This window comes from Pteropus alecto, unplaced genomic scaffold (assembly GCF_000325575.1).
Source record: "Pteropus alecto unplaced genomic scaffold, ASM32557v1 scaffold81, whole genome shotgun sequence".
NCBI classification, from domain to species: Eukaryota; Metazoa; Chordata; class Mammalia; order Chiroptera; family Pteropodidae; genus Pteropus; species Pteropus alecto.
In genome coordinates, this window is record NW_006433378.1 from 3,357,732 (window position 1) to 3,376,904 (window position 19,173).

General features: G+C 38.7%; 1 protein-coding gene across 2 annotated transcripts in view; it reads right to left on the reverse strand.

Annotated features, from left to right (window-relative positions):
- Window positions 1-19,173, reverse strand: part of PPM1L (protein phosphatase, Mg2+/Mn2+ dependent 1L) — a 243,317-nt gene that overhangs the window by 50,850 nt on the left and 173,294 nt on the right. The gene's annotated exons all lie outside the window — the stretch shown is intronic.

Below are 19,173 nucleotides of genomic sequence, written 5' to 3' on the forward strand. Positions count from 1 at the left end.
TTTATACATGCATGTTCTTGAATTGCTTCTAACCTCTCTGAATGCTACCTCACTAGCGCCTTTGCTAGATCGCATTTTATGAGTGTTCTTTAAGGTTCACTCGTTGCTTCCCAATGCTTCACAGCTTTTCTCTTTAATACCTATCTTGGATTACAGCTCCAACTTTGAATTGTTTATTAGAAAGCTGAATGTCTGGCCTCTAATCGCTAATTTCTTAAAGCACATGTGTATTGAATGTTTCACCATCAACTTGCTATACCAAAGAGCTATTTCTTCCTATGGCCTCTTAACTCAATCATCTGTCCCCATAGCATACATTTACTAAATGACTGCCCCGTGTTAGATTCTGCGGATATAAAAGTGAAAACAACTGATCCCGCTCTGGATTACCTCAGAGTCCTGGGAAGGAAAAATACCTGTAAGTCAATACTTAGGATATAAATATGCAAAAGATTTTGAAGCCATAAATCTGCCGTTTTATGAGGTGAAATTAGAATTGGGCTGCCAGACCCTCTTGATTTGGGGAAGAACATTTTAGCAAGCCAAAGGTAAGAACCTTTGCTTTGTTCTTGGTGGAGTCCTAAACAAAGCAAAACGGCCTAAATTATAGAAGCTTCAGATTGAGATATTGGCATTGTAAACTGGACATGTGAGAAGGACTTTGAAAGTCACTGGGTGATCTCAATTGAACTGTAAGGAATTACAGGAAGCTATGTCCTTCCTGAGGTCAGAATTGGGGGAATAAGGTAGTTGCATCCAAAAAATGATTATGCCTGGCACAGCAGTAGTCTCCTAAGAGTACAGACAAAATCGCAGCAGCGAGGTGAGAGGAGGAAAGAAAACACTGAGCACATGCGAAGCAGTCCCCCGGGAGACAGTGCCCTGGGACCAACAGCCGGTGTTTGAGAGTCTTATTTCCTTCAGACCAGCCAGGGCTCTGGTTCAATAATCTGGATTCAAAATGGATATGATGAGTCATAGACAGATTAGGGCAATGATATATGGCTTACTAAATGCAGCACAGTATGACATAAAGCTTCATTAGTCTACAAGTTCTGGAATCAGACTCTCTGCAGTAGAAAGCCAGCTGGGCCATTTACAAATAATGTGGTCTTCTCGAGCATGTTACTTTACCTTTCCATGTATCTTCATTTATAAAAATGGACAGGTCAGTTATCCCTTGTTCATCGAGTAGTTGTGAGGATTAAATGAGTTGCTACATCTAGAATGCACAAAAAGTGCAGGCACAAAGAATGTGCTAAAAAAAATCTAAGCTATTATTAGTGTTCATACATTTTACCCCCGTTGCACCAAAATTGTTTTGCTGGGAGGTAGCGACCACGTCATATTCGAGTGGCCTTTATTGAGAAAACACGGCAACTGAAATGCATTTTCTTAACAGGTCAAACTCTTTATTAAAAAGCCATCTACTTTTGTAACTCATTATTAATAAATACAATTATGAAATAACGTTCAGGTCAACCCTGTCAGTTCTGGGCTTACCAGAATCATTAGTTTCCATCCAGAGTGCTTTACAAATAATCCCTGTGTTATAGTGGTAAACTTAATGGTCAATATTTATTCTTGCTTCATAAAAATTTACACTAAATTAAAGACTTTTAATAATCTTACTAACACTGTTAATAAATTTGGTCATTCTTGCTCAATTTCCTCAAATGTCATCCAGGGTTTCCAAGTCTCCCCAGACATCTCTTCAAAGATGCCTGTCAAAAATCTTCCCTGACAAAGTCCCTTTTGCATTCTCTGTCTCTAATGAAGGGGACGACAAAGTCACCTTTATGATTTGCCATAAAGAAAAAGGAAGGGAGAGAATTCCTACTGTATAAGAATAACAATAAGAATCACAATAAGAATAACAATAAGAATCACATCAGATTAAATAATTTTATGTGTTTTCCCTTCTACTAATTTGTATATACTTTTTTGCTACTTGGCAAATAAATACATTCTCTAGCAGGGGTGATAATAGAAACATTAACGATCAGCAAGGCACAGATGCTGCACAATGAAGACAGATGCTGGCTTTAAACAACTGGAACGGTGAGTCTCAGGTGAAAATCAATCCTGTTATGCCTACTGTGGTGTTTTGGGTCATTTCAGTATTATTTGGGGCACATTCATTATGTTATTTTTAATGTGGAAATTAGAATGTAGAAATGTGCTCCAACACAGAGAAATTTTACCGTAATGTTATTTATCTCGAATGTAAAAGTTACTTGTATATTCGAAGTAATTCGTATAAACAAAACTTTTATAATTATATATCAGTTTCCTTCTATTATACTTTCCAAGAAACTTCTATGATATACTCTTCTGAAGTTTTTCATGAAACCTATTTTTTTTGTGTATGAGACTAGGATCTTGCTTTCCATGGTTCTCAGCTGTTTTAAGTGCTGGTAGGTTCTCTGGGTCATGCTTAATTTTATTTTGAGATTGTTAGCAAAAGGTTGTCCTTATTTAATCTAGAAGAGAAGCAATTTATAATACTAGAAACACAAAACTGCAAAATATATCTGCTCCATTGCTTCCTGCTTATCCAATGGACTTTTTTTTTTTTAATTCCATCAGAAGAATTTTATGGCCAAAATAAGACCAGTTACCAAGACCTAGAATTACTCTGTCTTGTTCAAGCCTGACCTAAGGTTGTCTTTAAGATGACAACAAGTTAGTCATTAAAACAGCCCATGTCGCATCTGACAATGCGACTACTTGGAACTGGCTAGCTTTCCTATGACATACTTAAATAGCCATAACTGACACATGTAAAAGAATACAACAGTTTCCCAATCTGGTTTTTCCTGTCAGCATCCAAATTTCTGCCAACAGCATTACCATTCTGCCTTTCACTCAAGATCAAATACTCAAAAGTCATCTCCAGTGATTATTTAACATACTTAAATAACTGGTAGGAGGCAGAGTACACCTCCTGCCACAGAAACTGAGAAGCCCAGATACTCGCTTTCACAGTCTCCCTTGCCAGCCAGAATGCTACACATAAGCAAGGCCTGGCTGGTCAGGTCACCTGGCCCGAGACTCTGATCCGAAGCTAAGCATGAAAAATTAAGGGATGGGGGAGAATTATTTCAGGCAGTAGTAGTATCAGCCAGTTTCCAGGAGAAATAATGGTAGCAATAGTGCCCAGCACGCAGTGTTTGTGATGTAAACTGTAGAAGCAGCACTCTTATTGGCTTAGTTCAGTAGTGATATTTTAGCTATTGTTCTGATAGGCAGCTTCCTCTATTCCTGGGGATTTTTTAAGCCTGGTTCCCCAGCCTCCCCAGCAAATTTGCAATCTACCTAACTGCCTTCCAATAAATTCCTTTTTGCTTAAATTAGCTAGAGACTGTTTCTTTTGCTCAGAACAACAAAAACAAAAACCCAGTCCCATGTATCATCTATGACTCTTTCTCTTGACACTGTCTCCTGTGTGTATTACATTCTGTTGAGTTGGCTCTGATTCTTGGCTTCTGAATATGTGATGTCCACAACGTCCTGTCTTCAACAGCCCTGCTCAGCTCTTATATACTCATGCCTACGGCTTCTTTTACAGAGTCAATCCATCTTAGGTTTGGTCTTTCTCTTTTCTTGCTGCCCTCTATTTTTCTCAGCGTTATTGTCTTTTCCAAAGAACCCTGCCTTCTCATGATGTACCTGAAGTAGAACAGCTTCGGTTTTGTCACTTTTGCCTCCAATGATGTTTCAGGCTTAATTTGCTCTAGAATTCACTTGTCTGTCTTTCTGGAAGTTCAGGGTGTCTGTAGAGCTGTCCTCCAACACCATATTTCAAATGACTTCGTAATTTTCCTATCAGCCTTCTTCACTGTCTAACTTTTGCATCCATACATAGTAATTGGGAATATGAGGATGTGGGTGATCTTAGCCTTGGTAACTAATTACACATCCTTGCCCTTGGGGATCTTTCCTAATTCTCCATTGCTGTCCTTCTGAGTCTTAGGGTTCTCTTGAGTTCTTGGCTGCAGGCTCCATCTAAACTGATAAACTGAATTTGAATTTGAATTGATGAATTAAATGGTCTTCCATACATGACCAAATTCTAAGTACAACAGAAACTCACTTAGCTAGTACAGTTGAGACCGATAGTTTGCCCGATACCCAAGTTCAAGATAGTCTTTTTGCAAAAGCCAAATCTACCAGCTATTATCTTGGACACTTAATTCCAAAATATGGATCTTGAACCAGCAGTATCAGTAGCACCTGAGAACTTGACAGATATACGCATTTTCAGGACCCATTCCAGACTTACTGAATCAGAACCCCAAAGCAGGGCCCTCCAGGTGATTCTGATGCATGCTAAAGTTTGAGAACCATAGATCTTAAACGTCCAGTTTGTGTTCTTACTATGGCATCTGCTCCTCTATAGATCACAGAGGCTGATTATTGTAGTTCTCATGTCTAACTTCACATCAGACTTACTCTGGGAATCTGGGACCCTTCTCATTTACCAAATCAGTCTCCAGGGTTGAGGCCTGTGAGCTATAGTTTGCAAAGCTCCCTAAGCCACCCAATGTAGGCAGACTGCTGCTGATGGTTTAGAATCATTACCAGAACAATGTCTTCCAATTGACAGACCTATGGCAGGTAAGAGTCAATTTTTTAGCACTCGTGAGCATTTCTACTCTGACTGTCTTTAGTGTGAAAGGTTGTAGTTCAGTTCCCACAGTTTCTTATTTGACTTCCTTTTTCCCTATCCAAATCTGCAATAGAGAATCAAATAATTTATCAAACTCAAGAGTAAATTAGATTAGCAGCTCCTGCTCCATAATTCATGTAGTTGCTGACAAGCCTTGGGATATTGTTGCTAGGCATCGCACACATACCACAATATACATTGTAATTAAGTTTTTTTGTTAGAAATTCATTATTGAAATGAATATCATTTTTACTTATTAGCACAGAATAATATTAGCTAACAATCACTAAAATTTTACCTTATGTCAGGTGCTGTTTATAATTCTATACTCTCATGTATAAAACAAAACTAAGGGGAAAAAAACCTTGTTGTAACAACAGTGTACACTGTACCTGGATCAACAATTCAGTTATAAGTTGAAGAAGAAATAGCCTGGCAATGCAAAAATAGTAGCAGTCAGATTCTGGCTCAATTTGGGTCCTTGAAGCAGTCACCTGTTATTTTTACCTGTCCAGGTGGTAAAAAGCATTGCTTTCCCCTGGGAAGCCACCTGTCTTCCATGCCATGAGGTCCACAGTGCATGCTCACCCTCCTGAAGAGGGATGAGGCTGATGAGCATATGACTTAGACTGGTCAGAGTTCTTCCTTGGCCACAGTTCTTGGTTCAAAGATGAGCATGTGACCCACTCTGGCCAATCAAAATCTTCCCTGTGGATACCGGGACCGAGAGTCTCTTTCTTCTCCTGGAATCACAAGCTGTGAACATTTTTTGTGGCAATGGATAAGAATAATGCTCACATAAAAAGAGGAGCAGAGCTCAGTGAGGGAGATATAGAGCTTTGATATCATTAGAGACCAGGATCAAGTATTTCTAAATCGAGCGTATCAGCTGGACTTTTTACTTACAGAGCCAATAAATTTCACATTCTCTTTTTATTTTATTTTATTTTTGTTTAAACAAGTCAGAATTGAATTTCTATCACTTGGAATGAAGAGTTCTGGGCTCAATTTTTGATTAATTGAGTGCAGATTACATATTCTCAGTTTTACCAATAATGTTCATGTGCTTCCAGGAGCTCCCTGTAGACACTTAGGAATAAAAGCTGTAACAGTGCTACCATTTTTCTCAACTATTATCACCTTCAAACATTTAGCTTGATCAGACTTGCAAGCAGGATGATATTTAAAGAGGTAATTCTTTGTGTATTATGATTGCCAGTTATATCCTTTAGTAAGCCTTATTGTTATTTCTTAAACATGTGTAGCATAATGGCTAAGAGCTTAGGCTCTGGCATTATAGACTGCCAGGGTTCAAATTCTGGCTTTTCTATTTACTAGTTATAGAACCTTAGGCAAGTTACTTAACCTTTCTGTACCTTGTTTCTCCATCCCATGTAAAATAATAATACCTACTTCTTAGGGCTGTTGAAGGAATTGACCATGTGAAGTGCTTGGAACAGTGTCTATCACATAGAACAGCTCAATAATTGTTAGTTATGATTATATTACCTAGGGGAACCTAGAGATTGAGCTCTCTTCACAAATTTACTTTATATACGCAAGTGTAAATGCATATACAGAATGCAATATAATGTGATAAATGGTATAAACTTGTACACATTAGACTAGTCAATTTCTAGTTAAGCACTTTGGGTTCTCATTAGTATATGAGGGTTTCAGATTTTTCCTCTGAGTCATTTCCATGGACCATAGCTCTTGGGACTACAATTAAGGCCCAGGTTTCTAGGACTCCATGGAAAATGAGACAGTGTGCCTTTCAGGAGATTTGAAGACTTATAGTAGATCTAGATTAATCCTTGAAAGAATAATTTTTTTAAAAAATTTTATAAAATGGTTACGCAATTGCCCAAGATATAACTGATCCCATTTCCTAGGTTCCTTAAGATGATGATGTTTAGGCTTGAACCAATACCTGCAATCGGGAACCTTCTTTCCCTGACCAAACCCTTCTTAGGGATTTTGACGAAGCTCAAATGGTTTTGTGAAAGTTATACATTTAATGTGCCATATCTAAACTATCACACCCTCTTTCTTTCCTGAGAGGATCCCAAGGTCTTAAGGTTCCAATACTTGAAAATGAAACAGTGGCTCTCAACATCTCAAAACCAGAGATAATGAATCAAAAACATTCAAAATTGATTCAGAAAGACTCATATGAACTTATTTCTTCACCTTTAACTCTAAGCACTGGTCCTGAATAGGGGCATTTTGAATATTTGTGGGGGCATTTTTTGTTGTCACAATGACTGTGGTTACATACCCCAACACACACACACACACACACACACACACACACACACACACACACACACACACACAGTGCTACAGAGATCAGGTACACAAAGGATTCTGCAATATGATGGACAGTCCTACAAAACACAGACTTTCCCACATCCCACACAACTTTCAGATAATAGAGATAAAAAACCTGTTTATAATCACATGAACCTGGACCTTCTGTTTTACATGTAAACAAATAACATTTTTGGAACGGCTTCATTATACACTGAATTTTCCAGGAATGCGACTACTGTGAAAATTAAAAGGAACTTGCACTTTGTTTTGTTTAGAATTTTATGAAGAATTAGTCCTATCTTGGAAAAATCACTTCACCAACAACAGCACCACTCATTGTATTTGAGTTGTCAAAATAATTCAACCTTCAGTCTTCATTTGTAAGCTGTTATACTTATGGAGGTACAATGAACATCAAAATGCAGATGTCTGATAACTCCATTATGACTTAACAGTGGTGCGTGAATATTTATATATTTGAAACACATATAATTTTATTATACATTACTTTCTCTTTGTTTTTCCCTTTGTATTATTAGGGCATTTCATTAAATTTTTAAAACATTACACATATAGGTAGATTATATTATCTTTGAATTTCATTTCGGATGGTAAATGGAGTATTAAAAAATATTTGTTATGGAAAATTGTTAGTTCTATAAGGGTGAGAATTTCTGTTTTAGAATATTAATAGAGAGGAAAGAAAATACTCAAATTGTTTTTCTCTAAGATTTCCCACTACAGAGGAACTTATTACAAGGGCAATCATCACTTTGGTTTTATAGAACTTGGCACTATAAAAATTAAAGGGGGAATAAAAAGAGTAATGGCAAATAAGTAAACAGACTAAGAAATATTAATAGGAAAGGCAGGACGTCAGCCCGAGGCACTGAAGTCCTTATACTCTTCAGATGTCAGATTTTCCTAAGGAATTGTCTCATTCATTTCAGTCTCTTTCCTCCTTTCTTCCTCTTGACATAAGAAATGAGTAACAACATTCACTCTAATCAATAGATTTGGTTTTATATTAGCAGGCTGTGGTTTGATCTTTTCTACAAAAGAATCATGACTTCTCTCTTTCCATAGCAAATATTTTTCTCGTAAAGGTTCCGATTACTCTTAAAATATGCTGCTCAAGAGATCCACAGAACTAGTTTATGAAATCACACACATTCCCAGCCCTCTTCTCAAGCATAAAGAATCCTACAGAAAGACCCCCTCAGCTAACTGCATGACCACTATAAGTTCTACTGGAACAGAGAAAGGTTAGTAGAGCATAAATAGTAGCTTCCAGGAAAGCTTTGGTAGCTAAAGACTGGCCAATCTATTCTACTAAGTTGTTCTGAGCCCCTGAGAAGGTCACTAACCTTCCCATGAATTAGTTTTCCTAAGCAGAAAGAAAAATTGGAAAACCTTCTATTTCTTTTTAAGTGCCTGCTCCAATAGCACACACACCAAAATTGGAACAGTATTTTCTCTTTGCTTACTACTGCAGGATGTTCAGCCAAGCTAAACCTATCAGTTAAGCAGCTTGAGAATCTCAGAGGAAAGATATCTCATTTGGTGTTGTTAATTATCGATTGGACTGACAGAGTAAAGGCCAAGAAAGTCTGATATTTAACATCTGCTTCTGAAAGCTAGAAATCTATAGTAGCTGTGAAGTGGTTCTATCATTCTTTGATTTTGCTCAAGGTCAAATCTGTTCTCATTTCAAGAACAAAATTGATTTTCCTCATACCATTCACTTACTGCTTAACCTGAATGCTTCCAGGCCTCATTGTTTTACAGATGTCATATAAACATAAATACTCAAATGTCAAGCTCTTCACAGAACCTGTGCCTCCTATGACCTTCAGTCACCCCATAGCACTTGCCCTATTCCTTCTCTCTCGTCCAGGTTCTCTCTGTTCACCAAACTGCTTATGGAGGCAGTAAAGTGGTTGCTACTCTTGGCAGTGTCTACACTAGAGATCCCATTACTTCCTTTTCAATCATGAATTCTTCTCAGAGAATCTACCTCTTCTAGAGCAATGGAAGGGACGTTCTACCAAATATGTAAGCCTATCTCCTTCACCACAGCTGATAGGAACTGAGAAACCAATCTAAACAACAAGCTGAGCCAATTAGATCCCCAGTTCAAGAATTGAAACCAAGAACGTGAAGCTCGTAGCTCAGTGTAACAACTCTAAAAAATGGACACACATATTTTGGCACTCCTCCCATGAAGAGGTGGAGTCTCTGTTCCCTCCCCTTGAATCTCAGTGGGCCTTTGACTGCTTTGACCAATAGAATTTGGCAGAAGTGATTCCTGGTCCAGGTAAAAAAGGCATGCAACTTCCACCTGGATCTTTGGAATGATCATTCCTTGGACATTCTCTCTTAGGATATTCCTTTTAAAATACTACATCGCCAAATCAAAAGTTTATCTTTTGGTTCCCATGTTAATGAGCACATTGTAGGCACTCTGGCCAAAAGTCCCAGGGATGCCCAACCTTTTAGCCATTCATGGCAAGGTGCTAGAAGTATGAATGAAGAAGCCATCGTGTAATGGCTCCTCCAGCCCCAGCTTCCCAGCCATCTGAGTCTTCCCAGCTGATGCCCCACACATCAAGGAGCAAAGACAAGCCATCCCCATGATGCCTTGACGCCTAAAATCCATGAACATAAAAAGTAGTTGTTCTTTTTTGCCACAGAGTTTGGAGTGGTTTGTTATATAGCAATAGTAACTGAAACACCCAATCACATGAATGACAGGGCCCAGAATGAAGATCCATACAATTCTGTGAAAGTTTCTGGAGCTGCCTGATTATATTCTTCTCTAGTTCTGGCTATTCACCTCTTCCTTAAATTCCAAAAGATTCTGGTCTTCTAATAAACCTCTATTTCTCTTGAGATATTTGAGTAGGTTTCCTATACTCCAACATGCTGTAGGAAATGCCCATTATGAAGTTATCCATGACAAAGGTGCTATGTCCCATTGCAACCAAAGTTGACAATTTTTGAGGAGCCTGATGGATGTCAAAACAGTCCCACGCAGTGGTGTGAAACTGGTCCTCTTCTGTATTGCACCTTGACCCCTTAGTCCTAAAGCAGCATTAACTATGCCCAGAGTCTCCCACAAGAGAGCTCCTAAATTCCTTTAAATTTCTTGCCCAATCCCTGTTCTCACTGGGGCTCAGATCTAGACTAGGAGTTAAGCAGACCAGATGATATCTGTGATTGGAGGAGCAGCACTGTCAAAAAAGTGATACTGAGGGCTCACTGTGATTGCCTGGATGAGGAGCTAGTTAAGATTAAGGACTCTCCCCGAGCAGTTGACTCAAATTTGGCTTCCCAGGGTATCTGGAGTTTTCTCCTTCAGTTAGAGGGGATACAATTTCCCATGGCCCAAGGTTTCTAGGGACTGGGAGGCTGGTATTCCCAGCTAACAACAGTAAAAAGCTGGCACCTAAACCTACATTGCTTGAGAAGTTTATGTGTCCCATCACTGAGAAGGATGCTTTGACATTTATTGAGGAAGAAAAATAATGTGGAGTGTGAAGATGTCATTTCTCTGCATAATACAGACACCATGATGTATCCATATTATGCAGGGCCCTGACCAGAGACACACCTCTCTTTAGAGTGCTGGCATATGGGGAACCTAGACCTTCTCTTGCTAATCTTGGCCTTCTAAGTTCTCTCTTTCTCTGATGAAACCTTCATGCTTTCTGATGTTGAGAAACTTGTCTTGAATTCTGGGATATGCCACTTGGTGACTCAGAAGACATCCCTGGCATAACATTATCACACTCCCTCCACTATCCTTAGGTGCATGTCCATCCCATATATCAGGAACCCATTTTAAAAAGAAAGATCCATTCTTTCTTCCCTTAGCCAAAAATTAAAAAAATATATATGTGATAGATAGATAGATAGATAGATAGATAGATAGATAGATAGATAGATAAATCCCATGCATGTAACACCTGGACGCTGATTTACATGTATTATGTCATTTAACAGAATCCTATATTATAGGTGCCATTCTTTATTGGCCCCATTTTACAGATGAAGAAACTATCAATTGGAGAAGTTAATTATTTCAAGTTTACATAGCTGATAACTGGTTGGGCCAGGATTTAAAAACCAGTTTGGTTTATACTAGGAACACTTATTCCAAGCCCTGGGTCATGTGTTTTTGAAAAATTTAGAGAAGTAAGCAGTAATGAAGTAAGACCACTGTCTCTTTTCATTTTGACCTCCCTTTGGTCATATTTCCCCTTGTAAAAAGTGATGTTAGATTGGCCTCAGGTTGAGGTCCAGCTAATGGGGACCTGAGTTGAAGATACATCAATTTGGAGCATACTGAAGTTTTGGAGCAACTACTCATGTAGTTGGCAATTGCTTTCACATATAGTTAAGTTCTTGCTAGGAAGGTTTCATAGCCCTGTTGGGTAAGAGCTAGGATTAAAACCAGAATTTGTCTGGCTCTAAGGCCAATGATGTTAACATCACACCACACTCCCTTCCATATACTTGTTGGTCCACCAATGGCCTTGGACTTCCTAAATTACAGGTACAGCAGATAGTCTATCCTGAGCCACTTATCAACCTTTGACATTCTTTCTCAGTTGCCTACCTGGCTCCAGCACACCTTTCTAGTCCCGTTGCCCACTGCTACCCTACTCGTCCACTAGACTTTATTCAAACTGGACACCATGCCTTTTCAGGATCACACTTTTGCTCTCCCTTGACCTGAACTGGCTTTGTTCTGTTTTAGCTCAACATTCTCATTGATAATCTGACATTCAGTGAAGATAAATAAAACTCATAATGCATCATTACAACAAGGCCAATAACAACAAATCAATTAATGAGTGTTATTCTAAATTTAAAGAGTATTTATGATTAGTCACTACATCAGAACACTTCAAATGACCTAAAATCTCTTATCTCATATATGCTAGAAACTTTAATAGAAGTTTTCCCAGGTTTGGCAGCAATCCTAAAAATCTATATGACATTGGCAATAACTGGTTGAAAAGCTGAAGATATTTTCTAAAGTATCAGTTTAAAAAAATGAAACAAAACAGAATCCCATAAATTTTGTTCAACCACGCTAAAGGAGAGATTGAATTATCTTTCTAGTCTCTCTATAGGAAATGTTAAAAACTCTTTATATGAAGATCTAACCAAAGCATCTGTTGCCAAAAGTAGGAAAAACAGCATTTGTCAGACTACAGCAATGGCGGGCAATTAATTAATAAGAATATTGTTACTTTTCTATTTTTTCTTACATTTGGATATTTGCTAGCTCTTTAAATTTGAAATTTGTTGTAATTTCTTTTCTCATTCTAAATAAACCTTTTGTGCCTAATTTTTATTCTTTTTTCCTAAAGAAGGTTCTTCAAATTGTGTAAACCTCAGGCCCCTGAAAATCTGGGCCATCCCTGTTCTTCCTGAAGAAGTTGACTCAGCTGCAGAACATGAGAGCCTCTGGGCTCTGCAGTCACCACCGCTTCCTTCCTCATTGCCATTCCTTCTGATTACCTTCCAGAATCTACTGACAGGTGTGTGGGGGCACAGGTAGCAGAGCAGGTCAATAATCAAATATCAGATGGCTCTTTGTGAGTTACACCACATTCTACTTATTCAAAGAAGCTGGTTGTTTTCCACATTTCAGCAACCTGATCTCCACTAAGGTTCTGAGACAAACATGGAAGAGGAAATTTTACTATTTTGTTTACAAGGCAGGTATGTGCTGGTTTTTTATAAATGGAATGGTTTTTACAATATAGTACATCACTAAGAATTGTTCAATCTACCCTGTCAAAAGCTTTGAGATGCATTTATGGGTTGAGGGTCGGGGGTATTCCCTAAGAACCTATGCCACTAACAAAGGTGCCTAAAATAAAGAGTTATACATTAATAATTCTTGGGAGACTATTTATCTGCTTAGAGTCCAGAGCGACTGTTCATGCATTTCAAGATTTAATTTTTAATAAGAGAAAATGGTTAAGAAAGGGATGAAAGGGCAAAAGTTTGAATAAAAACATTCTTAGGATACGTTAGCTCCTTTTGCATATCACATCAATTCAGGAAGATACAAATGATAAGACTTGTTCATCAAGTAAATACATGAGAAACCTTCGAAGAAAACAAATCACGAATGCTCCAAACACCCCAAATGTTATCTGAAAGAACTTTATTGACTAAAGCTACCAATAAATACTTGTTATCTCCACTTACTAGAAGAAAAAAGAACATATTTTATTTGATACAAAGAACTAGGGGTAAACAAACTTCTAATACAGCAATGAGAATAGCACTTTCTCAAGTTTTAAGCACTGGCTTTAGCGAATCTAAAAAGTTATTAAGAATTCATTTGAATCTCACTCTAATACTAAAATGGGACATTGTCTGCTATGTCAGACATTTTAATGAGGTCCTTTTGGGTACTTTAGAAAGGAAACAGTGGGACGATGCCTGAGCTAGTCTTGCCCTTTAAAAAGGCCTGTTCTACAGTAGCAGTTCTCAGCTTTGGCTATGTCGGAATCCCCTGGGGAGATTTTAAAGCCGTGGAGGCCTGGGTCCTACTGCTCAGAGATTCTGATTTGCTTGGTTGGGGTACAGTTGAGACATAAGCCCTCCGAGGCGATTCTAATATGCTACAAAAGCTGAGAACTATTGCTCTAAAGCAGTTTCTCAACCTGGGAACTATCAACATTTGGGGCCTGATAATTCTCTGCTGTGAGGGGCTGCCCTGTGTTTTACTGCATGTTTAGCAGCATCCTTGGTGTCTATCCACTAGATACCACTAGCCCTCCCTCCCATCCCCTTCCTCAGTTATGACAACCAAAATGCCTCACAACATTGACAAATGTCGAGGTGGCAGACAGGGGTGGGGAACAGTCTAGAAATTTCCCCTGGTGGAAAACCACTGCTGTAAAAAGTACTATAGTAAACTGATTTTATTATTCTGGGCTATTAGAAAACAATACTTGACAGATAAAAGCAGGGCATAAGAGAACCTCATCTGAGACTCTAACAAGCAGGACCTAGTGCGCATTGATCACCGAAGCACAGAATACAACTATATACTCCCCAATGCTTAGAGACAGAAAAATGCTGAGAATGTCAAATTCAGTGAAACTTCAAAATATCCATTTAAAAATTAGCACAACTGCAGCTAGTCAGGGATTTACAGATTAGAAGTGGATTTGACCACATCTGCCATATTTGACCTCATTCTACTTTGTAAACCTTTCGCGTCACCAAAAAAAAAAAAAACCTGCTAAAATCTTGTAAACAGGCAACTATTTTTAGACAAGCTCATTTTCTTCGGTGGCTCTGGAATACTGATTTCTCCTACAGCGGAAGGTTTACAAGAAAGTATAGTCAACCGAAGAGACTTTAAGTTACTGACATTACAGCAAATAGGGAAAATTAACACACACTAACTCTACTCTGAGCATTAGACTGTCCTATATTTTATTTGCAAATGAAATTACACCAAGCCCATTACACTTTCAGGTATGATTTTAAAATACACGTAGGCATGCAGATAAGTAGGCAAATTTGGCTGAATTTCTTTCTTTTTACTTATGTAGGCCGAAACTTTTTGCACGGTGAATCTTGAGTGCAAAAATCAAATCTATCTCTAATTACATGAGGGCATTTTCATTTTTCCTAGCTCTTTAATGCTTAATCTCAGATTGAATTTCCTGTAGATAGAAAGCAATTTGAAAAGAGCGGTAGGTTAAAAATACATGAGTTCTCTCAAAAATAATGTTTTCTCAAAACATTTTAAAAAATATTTAGCCACAAAGGAACAGACCCTAGGAGAATGGGGGAAAGTTACTTGTTAGTTTTATCTACATTCTTCTTTCACCTATGCAGACACAATAAGGAAGTCACTTGTTTAGTGCCGTTTTCTTTGAGAACAAAAATCTGAGATGTGGATTTGGTAGAAAAATAGAAGACTACAAGTACGGGAAAATACGGCATAGTAAAAAGTAAAAGAGACAGACAAGATAGTCAGTGACTTCCTAATTTTTGCTTCTTTACTTTTCCTCTACACAATAGAAGAGGCAGCCAAAAAGCAATAAAGGATAGGAACTTCTTTTACTCAAGGCAACTGCTAAGTCAAATACGAAAACAATTTATCTAGTTATTCTACAGATCCATTTTAAAAATTAAAAACAGAACTGGTCACAAATTATTTAATAAAAATAAAAAATTTAAATGTGTTAAATTTTAGAATATAACTAGTTAAAGGAAAGACACAAAGACAGAAAAATAAGGGGCAGGAAGTGAGGGAATGATGAAGGAGGGAGGAGAGAGAGAGACAGAGAGATAGAGAAACATAGGGAGATGGAGAGACAGGAAGACAGAGAGACAGAGAATATTACCATTTAGAGCAGTGGTCCCCAACCTTTTTGGCACCAGGGACCAGTGCTCCTATGAGAGTCTAATGCTTAATGATCTGAAGTGGAGCTGAGGTGGTGATGCTGGCGCTGGGGAGCAGCTGAAAACACAGATAAAGCTTCGCTTGTTCTCCCACTGCTCACCTCCTGGTGTGCAGCCCAGTTCCTAACAGGCCACTGACTGGTACCAGTCCTTGGTCTGGGGTTGGGGACCCCTGATCTAGAGAACAATGCCTTAACCTTGAAGCATTTAGGATACTGCTGTGAAAAAATAAGCTGCAATTTCAACACTGTAGAGGTACTTGGGTGCTATGGTCTGAATGTTTGTGTCCCCCCAAATTACCATGTTGAAATCCTGATGCCCGATACGATGGTATTAGGATGTGGGGACTTTGAGAGGTGATTAGGTCAGGAGGGCAAAGCCTCACAATGGGATTAGTGCCCTTATAGGAGCACCCTGAGAGAGCTCCCTATCCCCTTCCACCATGTGAGGACATGAGAAGTCAGAAGTCTATGACCCAAAAGAGGATCCTCACCCGACCATAACAGCACCCTAATCTCAGACTTTCAGCCTTTAGAACCATGAGAAAAAAAATTCTGTTATTTATAAGCCAGGTGGTCTAAGTTTGTGGTACTTCGTTACAGCACCCTGAACAGACTAAGACACTAGGCATTGCGTTAAGAAGCTCTAGAAAGAAATATATCCTCATGAGTTAACGAGTCAGAAGTGATAATCAAAATATTTAAAACTGATATGTTGAGGGCATTGCCACAGGGCAAATGAAACATAAACTGCAATTATGGGAAAAGATACTGCTGCTTTCAGGGCTGAACACTCCAGCTTTGGACTGAAGGAAAGCGGGATATAGGTGGTGAAAAGAAAATGAGAGAAAAAAGTGATGACAATAGAGAGGGGAGATGAAGGAGCTGCCAGACTGAAAGTAGGTATTTTCACAGCAGAGACTCTGGTAGCCAGCCTCCGAGGTGACCACAATGATCCCACCACCTCCTGGTATTCATACCCTTGTGTTGTCCCTTCCCAAAGGGAATTAGGGTTGGTCTGTGTGACCAATAGCATGTGGCAGAAATTATGGAATGTCACTTTCGATATTAGGTTATAAAAGACTGCAGCTTTTGTCTTGGGTGCTCCCTTGCTCTTTCTCTTAGATCATTTACACGGAGGGAGGCCATGTAGCAAACAGCCTCGTGGAGAGGCCCATGTGGAAGGAATTAAAACTTCCTGTCAAGAGCCACAGGAGTAAGCCTGGAAGCAGCACTTCCAGCCCAGGCCTTCGGAGACTACTACCCTGGCCGACAACTTGACTGCAGCCTCACAAGAGAACCAACCAGGATTCTGCACACTCAGAAGATTTGTGAAATAATAAATATTTATGGCTTCAAGCTAGTAAATTTTGGAGAAATTTGTTATGTGGCAAAAGATAATTAATATACAGCATTAGAAAAAGTAAAAAAAAAAAAACAAATAAATAAACGTATAGAAACATAGCACCACTACACTTAACTGAAGGAACTGCTTTTCCACGCTGGATAGGGTGAGGAAGGAAGAGAAGGTTGACAGAGCCTTCTATTTTGCTGGTTTTTGTTGTGTCTTTTGTAGGAAGTTAATTTATGCAAAGTGCAAGGTAATTATTCCTCTCTACCATGAAGGAGATTGGGAAAATACCCTAGATACCAAGCGAAGTATATGTCAAGTTAAGTAACAGCGAACATAATAACAGAGAGACCACCATTTAGAGTATCTCCTGTATGTTCAGCAATATTAAAGATACAATATCTTTAATCCTCAGAAAAAGCCCCATAATGTATGCTGTCATAAGGAATTACCATGAAGCCTGCTTAGCTTCAAAGCCTAGGCTCTTTCCACTATACTACACTTCCTTGCAAGAAAAACAGTAGAGGTTTGGCTATAGTTCAGGAAAGAGAATATGACTAAAAAGCCAAGTAAAGCAGCAAGTCAGGTAACTTGTCAGATGAAGGAAGATCAAGCTCATGGTGAAACAGAGGAAACCAACAGGAAGTGAGATCAGAAGCTGCTGAATTCCCAACAGCTTGCTACCCATGAATCCTGTTCTCTTTCAGGTGAATTTTACTTTTCTTGCAATAAGGCCAGCCTTCTCTGGACCCTGTGACCATTTCTGGCTCAGGGCATAAAGACTACCAAGCACCCTGGAGCCCAGGTGCTCACTGGCACAGTACTGAGTTGGTCTCACTACTGACTTTCTCCGACCTTGACACCGCAGTTCCATGATGGCTGGCCTTGTTGCTGAGTTCCTTTCTTGACTTATTCCGGACGTATACATTACTTGGTTAAAAGCTTTACTGAAAACAAGGAGAATGGCTTTCTGCCTTATTATATTATATTTCTAGCACTGAAGATAAAGTTTCATGTATTAGGAAGATTTTGTTTAGTTTTATTTTTTGTAAATTTTTAAAAATAGAAGACGGACACATGGACAAAGTTAAAAATTCAAACAATACAAAAAGAGAATTCAGTAAAAAAGTAAGTCTACCCCATCTTCTCCTCTCCAGAAAACCCACCGTTGTGAGTTATCTATGAAAGGTAATTATTTTTTACTTTGAAACACACATAAAAATACCCAACCCAATTTGAAAGCTGGATCTCACTATGCCACTCAGGTTAAAGACATAGGGACTTCAATTCATTCATCATAAAAATGAAGATTAATAATTATTTTGGCTTGAGCTGATAAGATGTCAACTGTTACAACAAACAAAACACCCTTTCCTTTTGTCTTCTGCTATATGTAAAATTTTTCTATAAATGCATTTGAACACTTTCTACATTGGACATGGCCAAATGCTTACACAGGAGCTTTGAAAAAAAGTGAATAATATATCCTCAGTTTTTATAGATGATTGTTACATAAGAAATGACTATAAGATGACCTCCCATATATTTCTTATAAAGTTGTTTTAAGATTTCATTTGTGTACTTGTATGAGACATCTCCTGTTACCATTTCACACTCTCTTGGTCCCGCCTCTTAACCTAGCCACTGGTTAAGTCCAGATGCAGCCCTGGCCTGAACCATTCATCACTTGCTCCTTCCTTGGCTTCCTAAATGCCTGTAGAATCAATCTACTCAGCACTCAGACATGCATAGACCAGAAGAGCAGGGAAGCTAATGTCTATGGAGCTACGCTTAACAAATGAGGGGAGGACGCTAGCGGTAAAATGCTTCTCCCTTCACTTCCTGGTGGATGGTTCGAGGATGCTATTCATAAGATCCCTTAGTAGGCAGAAGCAGCAGTGGCTCTTGGGGGAAGCCAACTCCATAATGTGTCCTTATATTGAAACGGGACATCACTTGTAAAATTCTTAATCTTTTAGCAGGAAATGAAATGAGACATCAGTTGCAGAATTAATCTTTTCAGTAAACCTAGTTAAGTTTTCTTCCCTCCTTTCTTTGGAAAAAAGGCTTTCCCTCATATCTTGATAATTGCCCTAGTGACTCAGATCCTCTGGCTATTATTGATAAGGGTCATCAGCCCATTGTTAAGCAGAAATGGTGTTAAGCCAGGCAGGGCCCTTAAGCCGGGGGTGGGGGGGAAGGAACTTTAAGCCAAAGGTCTTTCTTTTTACTCTTTAAGAAATATATTAACCAAGCCTGTTCCCTTTTACTCACTTAATAGGCAAATCAATAATAGAAATTAATAGATGTATGATTTAAATAATGAGTTTGTATTTTCTTTTCCTTGTCTAGGGACCGAGGTGGCACTGCAGCAGGAAACCCAA